The following is a 17800-nucleotide window of genomic DNA, read 5'->3' on the forward strand; positions in this document are numbered from 1 at the left end:
TTGAACGATGGCGTTAATCACAGCGTTTCTTTTACTGTTTTAAATTAGGCAACACCCCGAAGCCAGAAATCCGAGCGCCGTCGCACGCTTTAATGACTCTCAACGTACATAGGGTATCATGGCCGCTCGCATGTCGTCCACCAAATTGGCGATTTCGGTGTCATTTTCATATCCGTAGCGGCATAACTGGAATCCCAGCGCCCAGTAGGGTGGCATGACTGGTCGCCCGACCAGCTAAAAATGAAAACGCAAATAATGAAAGCAGAACGAAACGAAACAAAAACAAATTTTGAAAGTTTCAAAAAGCACAGCACACCGAACAACCAACCAAGAAAGAAAAAAACCAAAAAAACAAAACAAAAAAAAAACACCGCTACCCAAACACTTTGAATTTGCAATAGGAGAATCGTACCCCGGTGTATTCCTGCACGACGAGCTCCGGTGTTGGACCCAAAACCATGTAAAAGTCCAGAATTCCCCCAGTTGTGCGATAGGTCAGGGCGGGCGTGGGCTGGAAGGTCACATCTGAAAAACACAGGCGGTGCGTGAAGGCAAAAACCGACCGTTGAAGTAAAACACGTTGAGAAAATACAGTGAATTTTCTCTTTTTTTTTTTTTTTTTTTTACCCATTGCGTTGCTGTTAAGCAAGAGAACTCCGTGGGCATTGCCATCTTCTTCCAGACCCATGTAGAACGGCTGGAAACCGTAGGAATTCAACTTGTACTGCGAAAGAAATTAAGTATTTGACAGAATCCCAGAATTCCGGACTGGTCAGGGCTGGAAGGGCCCTCTGGAGCTCCCCCAATCCCACCCCCCGCCAGAGCAGGGGCACCTCCAGCAGTGGCGCAGGACACGTCCAGGCGGGTTTGGAACGGCTCCGGAGTGGGAGACTCCCCCAGTGCTCTGCCGCCCGCACGGGAGAGAAGTCCCTCCTCAGGTTGAGATGGAACTTCCCATGGTCGCGTTTGTGCCCGTTCCCTCTTGTCCCGTCACTGGGCACCACTGGAAAAAGACTGGTCCCACCTCCCCGGCACCCGCCCTTTGGGGATTGATCAGCGTTGATAAGATCCCCCCTCAATCTTCTCTTCTCCAGACTAAAAAGCCCCCACGTCCCTCAGTCCTTCCTCATAGGAGAGATGTTCCAATCCCCTCATCATCTCCGTAGCCCTTTGCTGGACCCTCTCCAGCAGTTCCCTCTCCTTCTTGACCCAGAGTGCCCCAAACTGGACACAGCGCTCCAGATGTGGCCTCCCCGGGGCAGAGCAGAGGGGGAGGATGACCTCCCTCCACCTGCTGGCCACGCTCTGCTTGATGCCCCCCAGGAGGCCGTTGGCCGCCTTGGCCACCAGGGCACACTGCTGGCTCGTGGGCATCCTGTTGGCCACCAGGACTCCCAGGTCCCTTTCCACAGAGCTGCTCTCCAGCAGGTCAACCCCCAACCTCTACTGGTGGAGGGGGTTATTCCTCCCCAGATGCAGTACCCCCCACTCGCCCTTGTTGAACTTCATGAGGTTCCTCTCCGCCCAACTCTCCAGCCTGGCCAGGTCACGCTGAATGGTGGCACAGCCTTCCGGCGTGTCAGCCACCCCTCCCAGTGTTGTGTCATCAGCCAACTCACTGATGGTACACTCTATGGCTTCATCATCGATGAATATATTGAACAGGCTCAGACCCAGTACTGACCCCTGAGGGACACCCCTCGTTACTGACCTCCAACCAGACTCTGCGCCACTAACCACAACTCTCTGAGCTCCATCTGTCAGCCCGTTAGATGTCTTTCTATTGGAAAGACATCGCAACCAGTCGGTTATTTGCGTCTACCAATAAATTATCCATTAAAAACAAGAAGGTTCATAAACGCTCCGAGACGCAACTGTCCGCTATGCAACAAAGAACGTTGCCTATTGGACATCCAACGGTAAACGTTGACCAGGAGCGACGATTTTCAGCTTCAAACTGGTCAATCGGTTCCCGATTGCGTAAGGCAGGGAGGGAAGGAAACATAGGTTTAGGTTTCAAAACTGCGAATATGACATCGCTTCCCTAGGAGAAGACTTTCTCTTCTTTTCAAATATTTCCCAGTAGTCTTTATCATCAGGACAAGTCGGTGACTTTCTCTCCTTTTTCATTTACTCGAAATGTTTCAAGTTTTCAACTTGTAGCTATAATAAGGCACCACTATTGCGTGACCGATCCTTTGCAAATTGCCAATATTTGTGTTCTGCGGAAAAAAAAAAAAAAACAACCAACCCGATACGGGGGTGTGCTGAAAGGTAAAATTTTTTCATTTGACTCTGTAAGTCCTTCTGGAATCCCAAAGTTGGAGAACTTTGCCTAGGTCTGACCCAGGAGGAAAGATCACAGAATCATAGAATAGTTTGGGTTGGAAGAGACACTTCTAGTCATGTAGGGACATCCAGTGCCACTCCCCTGCCCCGGGCAGGGCCACCTCCCCCCAGCCCAGGTTGGTCCAAGCCCCGTCCAACCTGGCCTTGACCACCTCCAGGGATGGAGCATCTACCACCTCTCTGGGCAACCTGTTCCAGGGTCTCACCGCCCTCACAGCCAAGAATTCCTTCCCGATATCTCATCTCAATCTCCCATCTTTCAGTGTCAAACCGTTCCCCCTCGTCCCACGGCTCCCCTCCCTGATCCAGAGTCCCTCCCCAGCTCTCCTGGAGCCCCTTTAGGCACTGGAAGGGGTTCTGAGGTCTCCCCGGAGCCTTCTCTTCTCCAGGCTGACCCCCCCACACCTCTCCCAGCCTGTCCTCCCAGCAGAGGGGCTCCAGCCCTCCCAGCATCTCCGGGGCCTCCTCTGGTCCCGCTCCGACAGCTCCGTGTCCTTCTGCTGTGGGGACCTCCTGAGCCGGAGGCGGCACTTCGGGGGAGGGTCTCCCCAGAGCAGAGCGCAGCAGAGGGGCACAATATCCCCCCTCCCCCCACCTCGCCCTGCTGGCCACAATTCTTCTGATGCAGCCCAGGATGGCGGTGGCTTTCTGGGCCACCAGCGCACATCGTCGGCTGACGGTGAGCTTCTCACCCACCAACACCTCCAGGTCCTTCTCCTAGGGGATGTTCTCCATCCCTTCTCCACCCAGCCTTTACGGGTAGCAGGGGTTGCCCCAGCCCATCTGCGCAGGATTGGGTATCTCCATAGCCAATCAAGACGGGTCGATAGAAAGCAAAAAGCAGAAATTCCAGGAGGGGAAAAAAAAAAAAAAAAAAAAAAAAAAAGGCAAAATCGGGATTTTCTTCCCTCCCCCCCTCCCCCCAACTTACTCCAGGAGGCTGATCCCTGGAGAACATTCCCCAAGTGTGCCAGTTCATGTCATGTCGAAACGTCAGGTGCTCAGTTTCCCCAAATCCGTACAAATATTGGGATGGCAAACGGGTAGAAATCTGAATGAACAGGTCGCTGAAGGTGAAAGTCGGTAGCTGAGAATCCCAACTGAAACAGAGGAAAACAAACCAAAACGACAAGAATTGGAGCGCCGGGCAGAGCTGGCGGTCAACCCTTTCTCTTTTTTTCTCCAAAATTCTCAATACTCACAAAATTTCGAATAAAGCTGTTACGGTTATCAAGAAAACTTAAACAACATCAGGAGTTTTTTTTCAGAGTTTAACATGGGGGTATTTTTGCAGATTACGCTGAAACATTAGGTGCAAATCGGGTTTTTTTCGTTTTCTGTTAGAAATTGAGTCAGAATCTGATAGCGTTCTTCCAATGACGGCTGTAGGCACGGGAGGCTGAATTATGGAACGAATAACTTATTCCGGTTGGCAAAAAGGAACTCAACTTGCAATGAAATTTGGATTACTTTAAAGAATGGGGGGGGAAACAAAAACAAACAAACAAAAAAACTAAATAAAACAGAACACACCGCAATCAAAAAGAGCGAGACAAAAAAAAAAAAAAAAACCAAAAAAAACCCAAAAAAACACAAGCAGACAGACACACAAAACTTACAAACAATGCTAAGGAAAATATTCCAAAGTGTAGAAAATTGTTGTGCCTCCCAAATACACGGGAACTGCACCAAAACCGGTGTTTGGAAAGGTCTAGAGCTTTGCGCTCGAAGGTGATCGGTTTGGTTTGAAGAACCCACAACGGTTTCTTGTGGTTTAGACAATTATTCTTTCACCCGATGACCCCTCCCCACCCGGGAAAAGAAATGGGGAAAAGGCAAGGAAACCTGAAGGTTGAAAATATAAACCGATTTAACAGAATGATTAATGTCAACAGCGCTAAAGAACCGATATTCATCCCGACACCGATACAGAATACGCAAAGATTATCCTCGGCCCGTTCTATCCGTAGGGAGCAGTGCGCTCCCAGCAGCGGACGGCAAATGTGGGACACTGTCAGCGCTTCGGCTTCGGGAGGAAAGGAAGGTCTCAGGGCTCCGGTACGGGGGGGCACGAAGTTCTCAGGATGGCGGCCGTCACGGGCGAGAGAGAACTTGGCAGCAAATTTTCTAATTTATAGTCAATGTGACGTTGGTGGTATGAACTAACCAACTTGGGTCAAGTGTTGGGGTCTCGCTCCTCCTCCTCATCCCCGCCCCCGGCGAGCTCGAAAACGCTGAGACCTTGAGACCCGCACAGCACAGCTGGCCAGAAAGTAAGTATTTTAAAAATTCGGACACTGGAGTCCTCGAAAAGTGCAATTTTCCCTAGCGCTGGAACAGTCCTTACCGAAAAGTAGAATTACTGAAAGAATAATTAATCCCGTGTCACTCAAACCAGGACAACGCCGCGGAGGACTTTTAACCGGTATCGAAGTACGAGGCGGCAGGAAAACACCCCAGCCAATTTGGGGGAAAACAAAACAAAAAATAAAAAATAAGGTCTTGTCGAGGATGACCGTCGTCATCCTTCCTCTGGGTTAATATCCTCATATTTATGTAAAGGTCAAGAGACCGCCGCAGGAATTTAGTATTGGACAGATGGAGTCGTTTAATGGGACGGAGAGGAAAATTTTAGAGCAGTCTGGACGATAAAATGTTTCAGGAGGAAAAGAAGGGAAAGGAAAAGGTGGAAGAGAAGAAAGAAAAAGGGGAGGGGAGGGAATAATGAAAAGAAAAAAAAAGAAATTAAATTAAGTGTAAAAGATAAAAGAAAAAATTCATTAACAAGCTGAGATGAAGAAACAAACCGAAAAATTCAATTAAAAAATGGAATCAGTAAAACAAAATAATAATAAAAAAAACAAAAAAAACGCGAGGAAATGAGCGTGGCTTACATCACCGTCCCCGTGCTTCTGCGTCGCACCTGGATGCCGAAGGGTTTCTTTTGAACCACCACGTTGTAAAGTTGACCCGAGGATGTGCTTTCGGGGGACTTGGGGAGATTTAGCGGTACCGGCACCTCGTATCTTTCATTTGCATAATCATAAATCTATGCATGGAAAATTAATTCATTTCGGTGTACGTGGAATACACATAAATTAGCAAGTTACATTTCAAACATTCCGGGTAAAAATAGCAGCTCCGAGTCGGGGGCAGAGAATCGTTTGATTTTTACCGATTTACTGAATTACTTGAAACGCATCAGTGAATTTGCTGAGATAAGCGCTTTCTTTCCAGACGTATTTCTCAAATTCCTTCAAAATGTTGGGGGTTGGGAAATAAAGAGCCCTGAGGTTTTATTTAGGACCGGGAATGACTCCTTTAATTATTTAAACATATTGATTTCGGTGCGTTTTTATGCACGGTAAACGCATTGCACGTTTTCGGTTGAATTTTTAGCCAGCTTTAATAGATTTCTCTTCCGATTTTCTCTATCATATAAATCGCTGTGCGTTGATTCAAGACTAAGAGTAATAAAAGCTATTTGGTTACGAGGAGAAAATTTTGGACGAGCGATCCACCCAACACAAAATGATCTAGAAACGGTATTCCGGGAAATAACGTTATTTCGAACAAGCCCAACGATAAAAATTCCGCAATTCCACCTTACCTTGAATTGCAGCAGATGGTGGTTGTGATATCTCACCTCCAGGCGAAGGGTACTGATGGGTAACGTCGATTTCTCGTAGGTTCTGAGGTTGGTCTTCTTGAGGGTGAGGTTGGCCGTCACACCCGATGACGTGTATTTCACATCGGTAACGGAATAACCGTTGTCGGTGGTGTTGTAGTAGCAGTACGGAGCGCCGGAAGCGGAGGTATCTTCCTACGGATGGACACATGAGGAGGGAATTAATTATTCAATCGCCCCCTTTTTTTTTATTAATTTTTTTTATTAATTTCTTTAGAAGCAAGAATTCCAAAACTCCTTTTTTTTTTTTAACCGGCTGACTCCTCCCTGTAGAATTTTGGCCACAACTTCATGCTGTTATTAAACAATAAAGAAGCAGTGCTGAACCCACCAAGCTCGAGGCTATTTTAAACATAACTGCTTATTTCGAGGTTGTTCGGTCCTGTCTGTCTCGTGACAAAGTGACGATGATTTAACGTACCCTCCATCTGTGGCATTCACCTCGATCCTACCAAAAAAAAAATAAAATAAAGTAAAATAAAATAAAATAAAATAAAATAAAATAAAATAATAAAATAAAATAAATAAAATAAATAAAATAAAATAATAAAATAAAATAAAATAAAATAAAATAAAATAAAATAATAAAATAAAATAAATAAAATAAAATAAAATAATAAAATAAAATAAAATAAAATAATAAAATAAATAAAATAAAATAATATAAAAAAATAAAATAAAATAAATAAAATAATAAAATAAAATAAAATAAAATAAAATAAAATAAAATAAAATAAAATAAAATAAAATAAAAAAATAAAATAAAATAAAATAAAATAAATAAAATAAAATAAAAAATAAAATAAAAAATAAAATAAAATAAAATAAAATAAAATAATAAAATAAAATAATAAAATAAAATAAAATATAAAATAAAATAAAAAATAAAATAAAATAAAATAAAATAAAATAAAATAAAAAAATAAAATAAAATAAAATAAAATAAAAAAATAAAATAAAAAATAAAATAAAAAATAAAATAAAATAAAATAAAATAAAATAATAAAATAAAATAATAAAATAAAATAAAATATAAAATAAAATAAAAAAATAAAATAAAATAAAATAAAATAAAATAAAAAATAAAATAAAATAAAATAAAATAAAATAAAATAAAAAAATAAAATAAAATATAAAATAAAATAAAAAAATAAAATAAAATAAAATAAAAAAATAAAATAAAATAAAAATAGACCTTGACGTCTCAATGATCTCAGCCTATTTGGGACACCTTCAGGAGGATGTGCCTAAAATTCCTGAGCGATATCTGGCGAGAGCTCTCCATCAGCTTTGACGTTTCTTCGCTTCTACAAATTCTCTTTCCCGTTGGGAATTGCGGTTTCCCTGTCGGATATCTCCCGCTGGCAAAGGGAGTAACTTGCCGTTTCTTCACTAATTGCGTATCAATTCTTCTGAAGTGGGACGCGTTGATGTTGGTTACCGCGTCATCGTCCCACCTCGGAATGACACCGATTTTTTGCCTCTCTGTTTGTAAAAATGAACCTACACCTCATCTTTATTCCTAACGGATATTTGGTGGGTTTTGTTTTTTTTTTTTTTTTTTAATCGTTCCTCACCAATATTTGATTTTTTTATAATCCTAATATTATTCGTTACCACCTTTTAAAAAAAAAAAAAAAAAATACCAGCTCTTTCCCCCTATTTCTCACATCCTTCGGAAGACTGGAAGTTGTTGAAAACGATTCTCGTTTCAACAAACTGCTTCTACTTTTAGGTCTCCGGACGGAAGGGCAAATGAGACCGTTTCTTTTTGTTGGGAAAAAAAAAAAAAAAACACAATACAAAAAAAATAAAGTCGGCATTCTTAACACGCTTTTTCCCAATTTGGGTTGGAAATTTTGGTTTTTTTTGGTTTTTTTTTTGCTTACGGCCCAGACACAGCCCAGCTATTCGCATTTTTCCTTGGACGCGTTCGGACCGGGATGACAATCGTATTTTTCGTTGGTGCTGATTCGTAGAGTCCACCTCAACGAGTACGATTGTCCCAGTTCCAGCTGGAGCCCTTGCACGAGAGCAACCTACAAATAGCACGCGACAAACCGTTATTAAATTTCAGCTTTTCGGAGAATTCAAAACTTGGCAACTCGGGCCAAACCTCCCCCCCCCACCCCCCCCTTTTTTTTTTTTTTTTTTTTTTTTTTTTTTAACAAATTCGCGCCTCCGTAATTCCGGCGCAGGAGATCTGATGCCGCAAATCCCGCGGGGGGTGGGGAGGAGGTAAGCGCGCAGCTCTTTCCTTGTTTTTAAATTCAAATGTAAGTGGTTAAAAATAAATAAATAAATAATAATAATAATAATAATAATAATAATAATAATAATAATAATAATAATAATAATAATAATAATAATAATAATAATAATGTATTAATAATAATAATGTATTAATAATAATATTATAATAATATTAATAATGTTATTAATAGTAATATAATAATATTAATAATGATATTATAATAATATTGATAATAATATAATAATATTATAATAATATTAATAATATTAATAATATATTAACAATATTATAATAATGATATATTATTAATAATGTATTAATAATAATATTATAATATTATTATTAATAATATTATTAATAGTAATATAATAATATTAATAATATTAATAATATAATAATATTAATAATATAATAATATAATAATAATATTATTATAATGATATATTATTAATAATGTATTAATAATATAATAATATTATTAATAATAATAAATATTAATAATAATATTACAATAATAATATTACTAATAATATTATTAATAATAATATAGTAATATTAATAATATTATAATAATAATATTAATAATAATAGTAATAATGATAATAATAATAATAATAATAATAATAATAGTAATAATAGTAATAATAATACTACGAACGTTCTTTCCCCTCCTACAATATCAGCTGCGAAAGCCGAAAGCTGTTCCTCCCTTCATAAATTGGAGGTAACCGCATAAATCAGTGCCAAATTAAAACGCGCCACAGGCAACGTCTGAGGGCAAAGCGGGAGACCCACACAATTTTTAACATATTCTAATAATAATGATGACAATGTTACTCTGATGGGATATAACACAACGGTCGTTTTTAGTAAAATACATCGCACATACTGTGGCATTTACCATCCTACGGAACCCTCTCCTTGACCATAGCTAAAACACAGGTGGCACCTTCCCCTTTTCACAGCCTCACACAACGGTTTAGGTCAGAATGGACCTTGAAGACCACCCAGTTCCACCCCCCCGCCCCGGGCAGGGCCCCCTCCCCCACAGCCCAGGTTGCTCCAAGCTCCGTCCAACCCGACCTTGAACCCCTCCAGGGATGGGGCAACCACAGCTTCTCGGGGCGACCTGCGCCGGGGGCTGACCGCCCTCGCAGTCAAAAATTCCTTCCTAACATCTCATCTCCATCTCCCCTCTTCCGGTTTGAAGCCGTTCCCCCACATCCTCTCACCCCACGCCCTTGTAAAAAGTCCCTTTCCAGTTCTCCTGGAGCCCCTTTAGGCACTGGAAGGGGCTCTGAGGTCTCCCCGGAGCCTTCTCTTCTCCGGGCTGAACCCCCCCCCCCCCCCCAACTCTCTCAGCCTCTCCTCATAGGAGAAGTGCTCCAGGCCTCTGGTCATCCTCGTGGTTCTCCTCTGGCCCCGCTCCAGCAGGTCCATGTCTTTCCTACGTTGGAGACTCCAGAGCTGGAGGCAGTACTCCAGGTGGAGGTCTCACGAGAGCGGAGCAGAGGGGCAGAATCACTCCCTTTGACCTGTCGGCCACGTTTCTTCTGGATACGGTTGACCTTCTGGCCAACATTGCCGGCTCAGGTTGAGCTTCTCATCCATCGATCAACACCCCCAGGTCCTTCTCCTCAGGGCTGCTCTCCCGCCCAGCCTGGAGTTGTGCTTGGGATTGTCCCCCCCCCCCCAGACGGAAGACCTCGCACTTGGCCTGGTTGAACTTCAGGAGGTTGGCACGGGCCCACCTCTCCAGCCTGTCCAGGTCCCTCTGGGTGGCATCCCTCCCCTCCGGCGCGTCTACCTCGCCACACAGCTCGGTTTCGTGGGCAAAGGTTTTGGATTTTTATTTACCTTATCCGCAGGATTATAGGTGATGTTAAGAGAAGAATTTTGCACAGCGTTGTTGTGCAACACAGTGACGGACGCCGGTTCCTGGGGCAATCCCAAGATTTTGACTTCTTCAAACATCAGGTTGTTCGGGTCGGTGTAGTTGTTGTTCGTGACGTTCATTTGCAGAACGTTCTGAGGAACGACGACAGAGTTGCATTGAGCGGCCAAAATGTCTCCTGATTTCGGGTGGCAAGCAACTTTTTTTTTTTCTATTTTTTTCTATTTTATGTATATGTCATATAATATTATATTCTATATTATATATTCTATGTTATATATTCTATGTTATATATTCTATATTCTATATTATTATATATTATATATTATATAGTGTACTATATAGTATTATGTATTATGCATTATGTATTATGTAATGTATTATATTATATATATGTTATATGTTATGTATTGTATATTGTATAATGTATATTTTATATTATATATTGTATAATGTATATTATATATTATATATTATATATTTTATATTTTATATTTTATATTTTATATTTTATATTTTATATTTTATATTTTATATTATATATTTTATATTATATATTATATATTTTATATTTTATATTATATATTTTATATTATATATTATATATTATATATTATATATTTTATATTATATATTTTATATTTTATATTTTATATTATATATTATATATTTTATATTATATATTTTATATTTTATATTATATATTTTATATTATATATTTTATATTATATATTATATATTTTATATTATATATTTTATATTATATAATATATAATATAAAATTTTATATTATATATTATATATTATGTTGTATTATGTATTATGTATTATATTATATGTTATATGCTATGTGTTATATGTTATGTATTGTATATTGTATAATGTATATTATATATTATATATTATATATTATATATTATATATTATATATTATATATTATGTAGTATTATGTATTATGTATTATGTATTATGTATTATGTATTATATTATATGTTATATGTTATACGTTATGTGTTATACGTTATGTGTTATACGTTATGTGTTATACGTTATGTATTATGTATTATGTATTATATTATATGTTATATGTTATACGTTATGTGTTATACGTTATGTGTTATACGTTATGTGTTATATGTTATGTATTATGTATTATGTATTATATTATATGTTATATGTTATATGTTATGTGTTATATGTTATGTATTTTATAATGTATAATGTATATTATATATTATATATTGTCTATTGTGTATTGTATATTATACATATATAATATTATACATATATAATATTATACACATTCTATATGTATAATATACAATATGCAATAGTATATATACAATATTGTACAATATATAGTATATATTATATATTGTATCTAATTATAAATATATAATTAAAATTATATTTAACATAATTATATTAAATAAGTATATATTATAAATACATAATACATATTATATAATGATGCATAATATCATATAGTAATATACAATTATTATTATATATTATATCTTTATCATAAAATATATTATATATTATATATTATACATTGTATATTATACGTTGTATATTATATATTGTATGTTGTATATTGCATATTGTCTATTGTATACTCCATATTCTATATTGGATAACGCATAATGCACATTGCATAACATATGCGTTTTTCTGCGCGTTGTATACGTTTCTGCCTTCGGCGGGTAACACACGTACGCGTTCAACACGGGCGCTTTTCTCGAGCCGGAAAAGCCGCGCTCTGTTCCGTTACGTTTACTAACAGCGGGTGAGTCCGACCTCTCGAGCTGTGCCAAAGGCCGGGGAGGGAAATTAAAAGCTATTAAAAATAATTAGGGGAAGAGAAGACAAATGTCATATTTCCATCTTGGTCGAGTGACAAGACTTTGAAATGGCACCTCTTAAACTTGACCAAATAATTCATATTTCAGTAATCGTTTTAGGAAAATAGTGGGGGGAGGAATATCCATAGGAAGTGTTACCGACTAAAAATTGGAATTAAAATTAGATCCTTTAAAAACCGGGATACTTACATTGGAAACTTTGAAATTATAGAAAATGTAGGTTTTCTTCTCAACAGTACCTAAAATGCGGAGAAAGACATTTCAGTCGCGGGGCGGAGTGAGACAGCATTAGAAAAGGAAAGCGAAAAGACCAAAAAAAAAAAAAAAAAAAGCGCTAATTATTATTATTATCATCATCATCATCATCATTATTATCATTATTATCATTATTATCATCATTATTATTATTATCATTATTATCATTATTATTATTATCATTATTCTCATCATCATTGTTATTATTATTATTATCATCATCATCATTATTATTATTATTATTATCATCATCATCATTACGCTTACCTTTGAAAGTTACCCCCTCCCCCGGACGGCTGCGGGACAAACTGCAACAATTTACGAAATCCCAATAATTTTTTGAAGAAAAAACTTCCAATCGTTTGCCGAATCGACCGATATTTCTCTGTTTTCCTTAAAAATCCCCATTTTTGGCGGCGTAGTCTTTGGCAAGTTCACAAGTCGCCTAGCGAGTCGTGACGTTGTTTGCGGCTGGGGGGTGGCGGAAAGCGGACTGACCCGCCCATTTCGTTACGCGAATTTCTTTTGATTTATAATATAATAAGAATAATAATAATAAAAAAAAAATCGATATTCAGGCCAAATAGGGGCCGGTTTAGTCCAGATTTTTGCTGTATTTTAATATTTTGACTTGTGCTGCTCTCTAAGAAACTTCTCCTCTTTAACCTACGTTTTACGGCCGTAGAGCTAAACAAAGCTTAAATATTTCCCCCCCTTTATTTTTATTTTTTTTTTTTTTAAAAAAAAGTTTCTCGTGAATGGGAGACAAAAAGATACGGATTAGAGAATTTCAGGTCCGCCTGAAATTCAGTAGCATTAAGAGGAACATCCCAGAAAACAAAGCCCTTCGCTCTTCGTATTACAGCTGTTTGCGAATATAGAGAGAAATTCCATCCGCTGAAAGTAACAACCGCCGCCATCCCATAATAATATAGTGGCAATAGAGTGATAATATAGTAGCGATATACTACTAATAATATAGTAATAATAACGCAAAAATCTTCCGCTTTCAGTACAAGTTGGAGTGGTTTATACAACGTCTTCCAAAAAAAAACAAAAAAAAACAAAAAACACAAAAAAAATTAAAAAAAAAAAAACCCTTTCGGAATAACCGTTTAAACCTCTTTCCCGCCTTTTCGAGAAAAGACGCGTTGAACGTTGGACGAAGGCTTCAAAAAGCAGCCGGAGGATTGAAGGAGTTATTCGGGTGCCTCCCCCGAAGCCTTAAAAAGATTTTAGAAAACTCGAGGTCCTTCATTCCCCAAAAATACCTTCACCTCAAAATGCAAATTAAAAAAAAAAAAAAAAAATCGGAGTGTTTTGTTGCTTTCCCTCGCTCGGGAATTTTTCCCCTCGCTCGGGAATTACCTCTGCTTTTCTCAGGCGCAGCTGTATTCCGAAGGCATTCGTTTTTCACCATAAAGAAAACAAATTTGGCCTAAAATTCACGTTTTTGGGGGTTTGTTTTTTTTTTTTTATTAACTTGGGTTGAATTCATTTCGTGGCCTTAGTACCTGCGCTGACCTTTTTTTTTTTCCTTTAAAAAATAATAAAAAAATTAAAAGGAGGGAAAATGTTTGATAGAAAAAAAAAAAAAAAACTTGGGAGTTGAGTAGTCCCGATCCCCGTTCACGGCACGAAGTTGTGGGGCTTTCGCCTGATTATTATATCCCCCCCAAAAAAATAATAAGTTTTCCAACAGCCATTAACGAAAAGCGAAAGGGGGGGAAAAGACAACGGGGTGTTATCTCGTCGGATTTGCGGAGGCACTGTGGTAACCAAACGCCTTAAATTTGGGGTTCGGTACCCCGACTTTTGAGTTAACGGCATTTCTGCCGATTTCCCAGAGAATTCAATTAAATCTGAAGCGTTCAGTAACCGCACGAGTTTTTTCGTCTTGAACCGAACCTTCTCGTGAACTTTGAACCGAACCTTCTCGTGAACTTTGAACCGAACCTTCTCGTGAACTTTGAACTGAACCTTCTCGTGAACTTTGAACCGAACCTTCTCGTGAACTTTGAACCGAACCTTCTCGTGAACTACGGGTTGTGTGCGTTCTTGTACCCGTGGAAACACTTTGGGGCGCACAACAGAAAGAACGTCAGTTGTGCCAGTGTGGTTTCCCGCTTGGCGGCGGCTTTACGCTTCGCCAAATCCGAACAAGAAAAAGAAAATTCAAAAAAATTCGGACGACCGCCTTTTTTTTTGTTGTTGTTCCACTCGACGGTGGGGAAAGTAGTAATAGCCTCTTACGCATTTCAAATGTTTATCTTTTTTTAAAATTTAAAACATTTCATTTCCCCCCCCCCCCAAAAAAAAAAAAAATTGTTTTTTTTTTTATTTTTATTTTTAAATTAATTTTCAAATTTTAATATTTCGGTCGCTGTGGGTAATTTGCTACGACAACCCACGCAGGCTCACCTGTCGATTCTCCGTCATCCCAGAATAGTTCCCCGACTGCCTCGTTGTTGTCATCCAGCGCAATGATGAGTCCCATCGGATTCTTACGGCTGTAGGAAAAAAAAAAAAAAAAAAACCAAAAAAAACCAACAAACTCAACCCCGTGATTTTAGATGTATAATGAATATTTCGGCAGTCTTTAATGTTCACGTTAAGGGTATGGCATCCAACGGGGTTTCAAAGCGTTGAGAGTTGTCTTGCGTCAATCCTTGGCTGTCCAAGGTTTTGACGTTCAACGCCTTTCGTGCGACGGGCTGAAATCCACGGTGAGATTAAAATAAATTTAAAAAAAAAAAAAAAAAAAAGGAAAAAACAAAACAAAACAAAACAAAAACAAAACCAAACCGAAACAAAACAAAACAAAACAAAAGAAACCAAAACAAAACAAAAAACAACAAAAAAAACCCAAACCAAAACCGAAAAAAATAACAAAAAACAAAACAAACAAACAAAACAAAAAAAAAAAAAAAACAAAACAAAACCAAACCAAAACAAAACCAAACAACAAAAAAAACACAAACAAAAAAAACCAAACAAAACCAAAAAAAACCAAAACAAAACAAAACAAACCAAAATGAAAGAAACCAAACCAAACCAAAAAACAAAAAACAAAAAACAAAAAAAAAAAACAAAACAAACCAAAACAATCCAAATCAAAAGAAACCAAACCAAAACAAAACAAAACAACAAAAACAAAACCAACCAACCAAACCAAAACAAAAAAAAAAAAAACAAAACCAACCAACCAAACCAAAACAAAACAAAAAACAAACAAAACCAGAAAAAAACACAACAAAACCAGAAAAAAACACAACAAAACACAACAAAACACAACAAAACACAACAAAACACAACAAAACACAACAAAACACAACAACAAAACAAAAACCAAACAAAAAAACCAAACAAAACCAGAAAAAACTAAACCAAACCAAACCAAAACAAAACACAACAAAACACAACAAAAAACAACAACAACAACAACAACAACAAAAAACCAAACAAAACCAGAAAAACCAAACCAAACCAACAACAAAACACAACAAAAGACCAACAAAAGACCAACAAAAGACCAACAAAAGACCAACACAAGACCAACACAAGACCAACACAAGACCAAGACAAGACCAAGACAAGACCAAGACAAGACCAACAAAAGACCAACAAAAGACCAACAAAAGACCAACAAAAAAAAAAAAAAACAACAAAAAGCCAACAAAAAGCCAACAAAAAACCACAACAACACAAAAAAAAACCAAAACAAAAACAAACAAACAAACAAACAAAGAAAACAAAACAAAAGAAACAAAAAAAACCCCAAACAAACCAAAAAAACCCCAAACAACCCCAAAACCCCAAACAACCCCAAAACCCCAAACAACCCCAAAACCCCAAACAACCCAAAACCCCAAACAAACCCAAAACCCCAAACAACCCCAAAACCCCAAACAACCCAAAAACCCCAATCAAACCAAAAACCCCAAACCACCCAAAAACCCCAAACAAACCCCAAAACCCCAAACCAACCCCAAAGCCCTCTTTCGTCGCTGGCCGTGGTGCTGACATCCCAAATTCCTGAGGCGCCACCGTCACACATGAAACGTTACCCGACAACGCCCCTACTGCTGCAGATCGGGTATTGCTGTAACGTGATAACCTCCTACGGACCTCACCGCTAATAACGAAAATCCGTAATTCCAAAAAAAAACCAAAACTATTCGCCTGATAATAGTAGTGCTGATAAGAACGATTAATAATTCGACTTTTTTTTTTTTTTTTCACCCCCCCCCCCCTTCCTTCCCCAACAAGCAGCTGCCCTCGACTTCAGTTTTGGAACCGCGTTCCGTAGGCGTGCCGCGCGGAGATTTACCTCGCCACCGTGGTGGTGGCCGGCCGCTGGAAAGGGAAGATGTAACCTCCTCTCAAGTGAAGCCCCATTTTGGCTGCGGGAAGGTTCAGCTCTACCCACTGCTTTCTCAGCCAGAGATTTGCGCCCTGATTAAGAGGGAAAGAAAGAAGAGGAATGGGATTACGTTATTTGCCGCTGCCTTAAATCCTGAGGTTTGGGATTCATTCTGCTCCGGTCTTCCTCTTAGTCAGAGGTTTCAGTTCCGCTGCCTGTGGTCGGCAAAGTCAAACCTCCGTAGAGCAGATTTCGTCTTATTGTTTCACCTTAAGATTTCGTCTTATTATTTCATCTTAAGATTTCGTCTTATTATTTCATCATCTTAAGATTTCGTCTTATTATTTCATCATCTTAAGATTTCGTCTTATTGTTTCACCTTAAGATTTCGTCTTATTGTTTCACCTTAAGATTTCGTCTTATTATTTCATCATCTTAAGATTTCGTCTTATTGTTTCACCTTAAGATTTCGTCTTATTGTTTCACCTTAAGATTTCGTCTTATTATTTCATCATCTTAAGATTTCGTCTTATTGTTTCACCTTAAGATTTCGTCTTATTATTTCATCATCTTAAGATTTCGTCTTATTGTTTCACCTTAAGATTTCGTCTTATTGTTTCACCTTAAGATTTCGTCTTATTATTTCATCATCTTAAGATTTCGTCTTATTGTTTCACCTTAAGATTTTGTCTTATTGTTTCATCTTAAGATTTCATCTTATTATTTCATCGTCTTAAAATTTCATCTTATTATTTAATCTTAAGATTTCGCCTTATTATTTCACCTTAAGATTTCGTCTTATTGTTTCATCTGAAGATTTCTTCTTATTATTTCGTGTTAAGATTTCGTCTTATTATTTCATCGTCTTAAAATTTCATCTTATTTCATCTTAAGATTTCGTCTTATGGTTTCATCTGAAGATTTTGTCTTATTATTTCATCTTAAGATTTTGTCTTATTATTTCATCATCTTAAGATTTCGTCTTATTGTTTCATCTTAAGATTTCATCTTAAGATTTCATCTTATTATTTCATCTCAAGATTTCATCTTATTGTTTCATCTTAAGATTTCATCTTATTGTTTCATCTCAAGATTTCGTCTTATTGTTTCGTCTTAAGATTTCGTCTTATT

At 37.8% G+C, this 17800-nt stretch overlaps 1 pseudogene across 1 annotated transcript in view; it reads right to left on the reverse strand.

Moving 5' to 3' along the window:
• Positions 1-17800, reverse strand: part of LOC309685815 (maltase-glucoamylase-like) — a 46667-nt pseudogene that overhangs the window by 16329 nt on the left and 12538 nt on the right. Inside the window, exons 2-12 of the transcript in view lie at positions 16637-16761; positions 14728-14816; positions 12241-12290; positions 10149-10319; positions 7927-8076; positions 5960-6172; positions 5244-5398; positions 3281-3449; positions 628-724; positions 413-525; positions 109-234 (exon numbers count right to left, since the gene is read on the reverse strand). The product of the transcript in view is annotated as a maltase-glucoamylase-like (transcript). The remainder of the gene's footprint in view (positions 1-108; positions 235-412; positions 526-627; positions 725-3280; positions 3450-5243; positions 5399-5959; positions 6173-7926; positions 8077-10148; positions 10320-12240; positions 12291-14727; positions 14817-16636; positions 16762-17800) is intronic.

Source organism: Vanellus vanellus (genome assembly GCF_965231255.1).
Source record: "Vanellus vanellus genome assembly, contig: HAP1_SCAFFOLD_532, whole genome shotgun sequence".
Taxonomy (NCBI): domain Eukaryota; kingdom Metazoa; phylum Chordata; class Aves; order Charadriiformes; family Charadriidae; genus Vanellus; species Vanellus vanellus.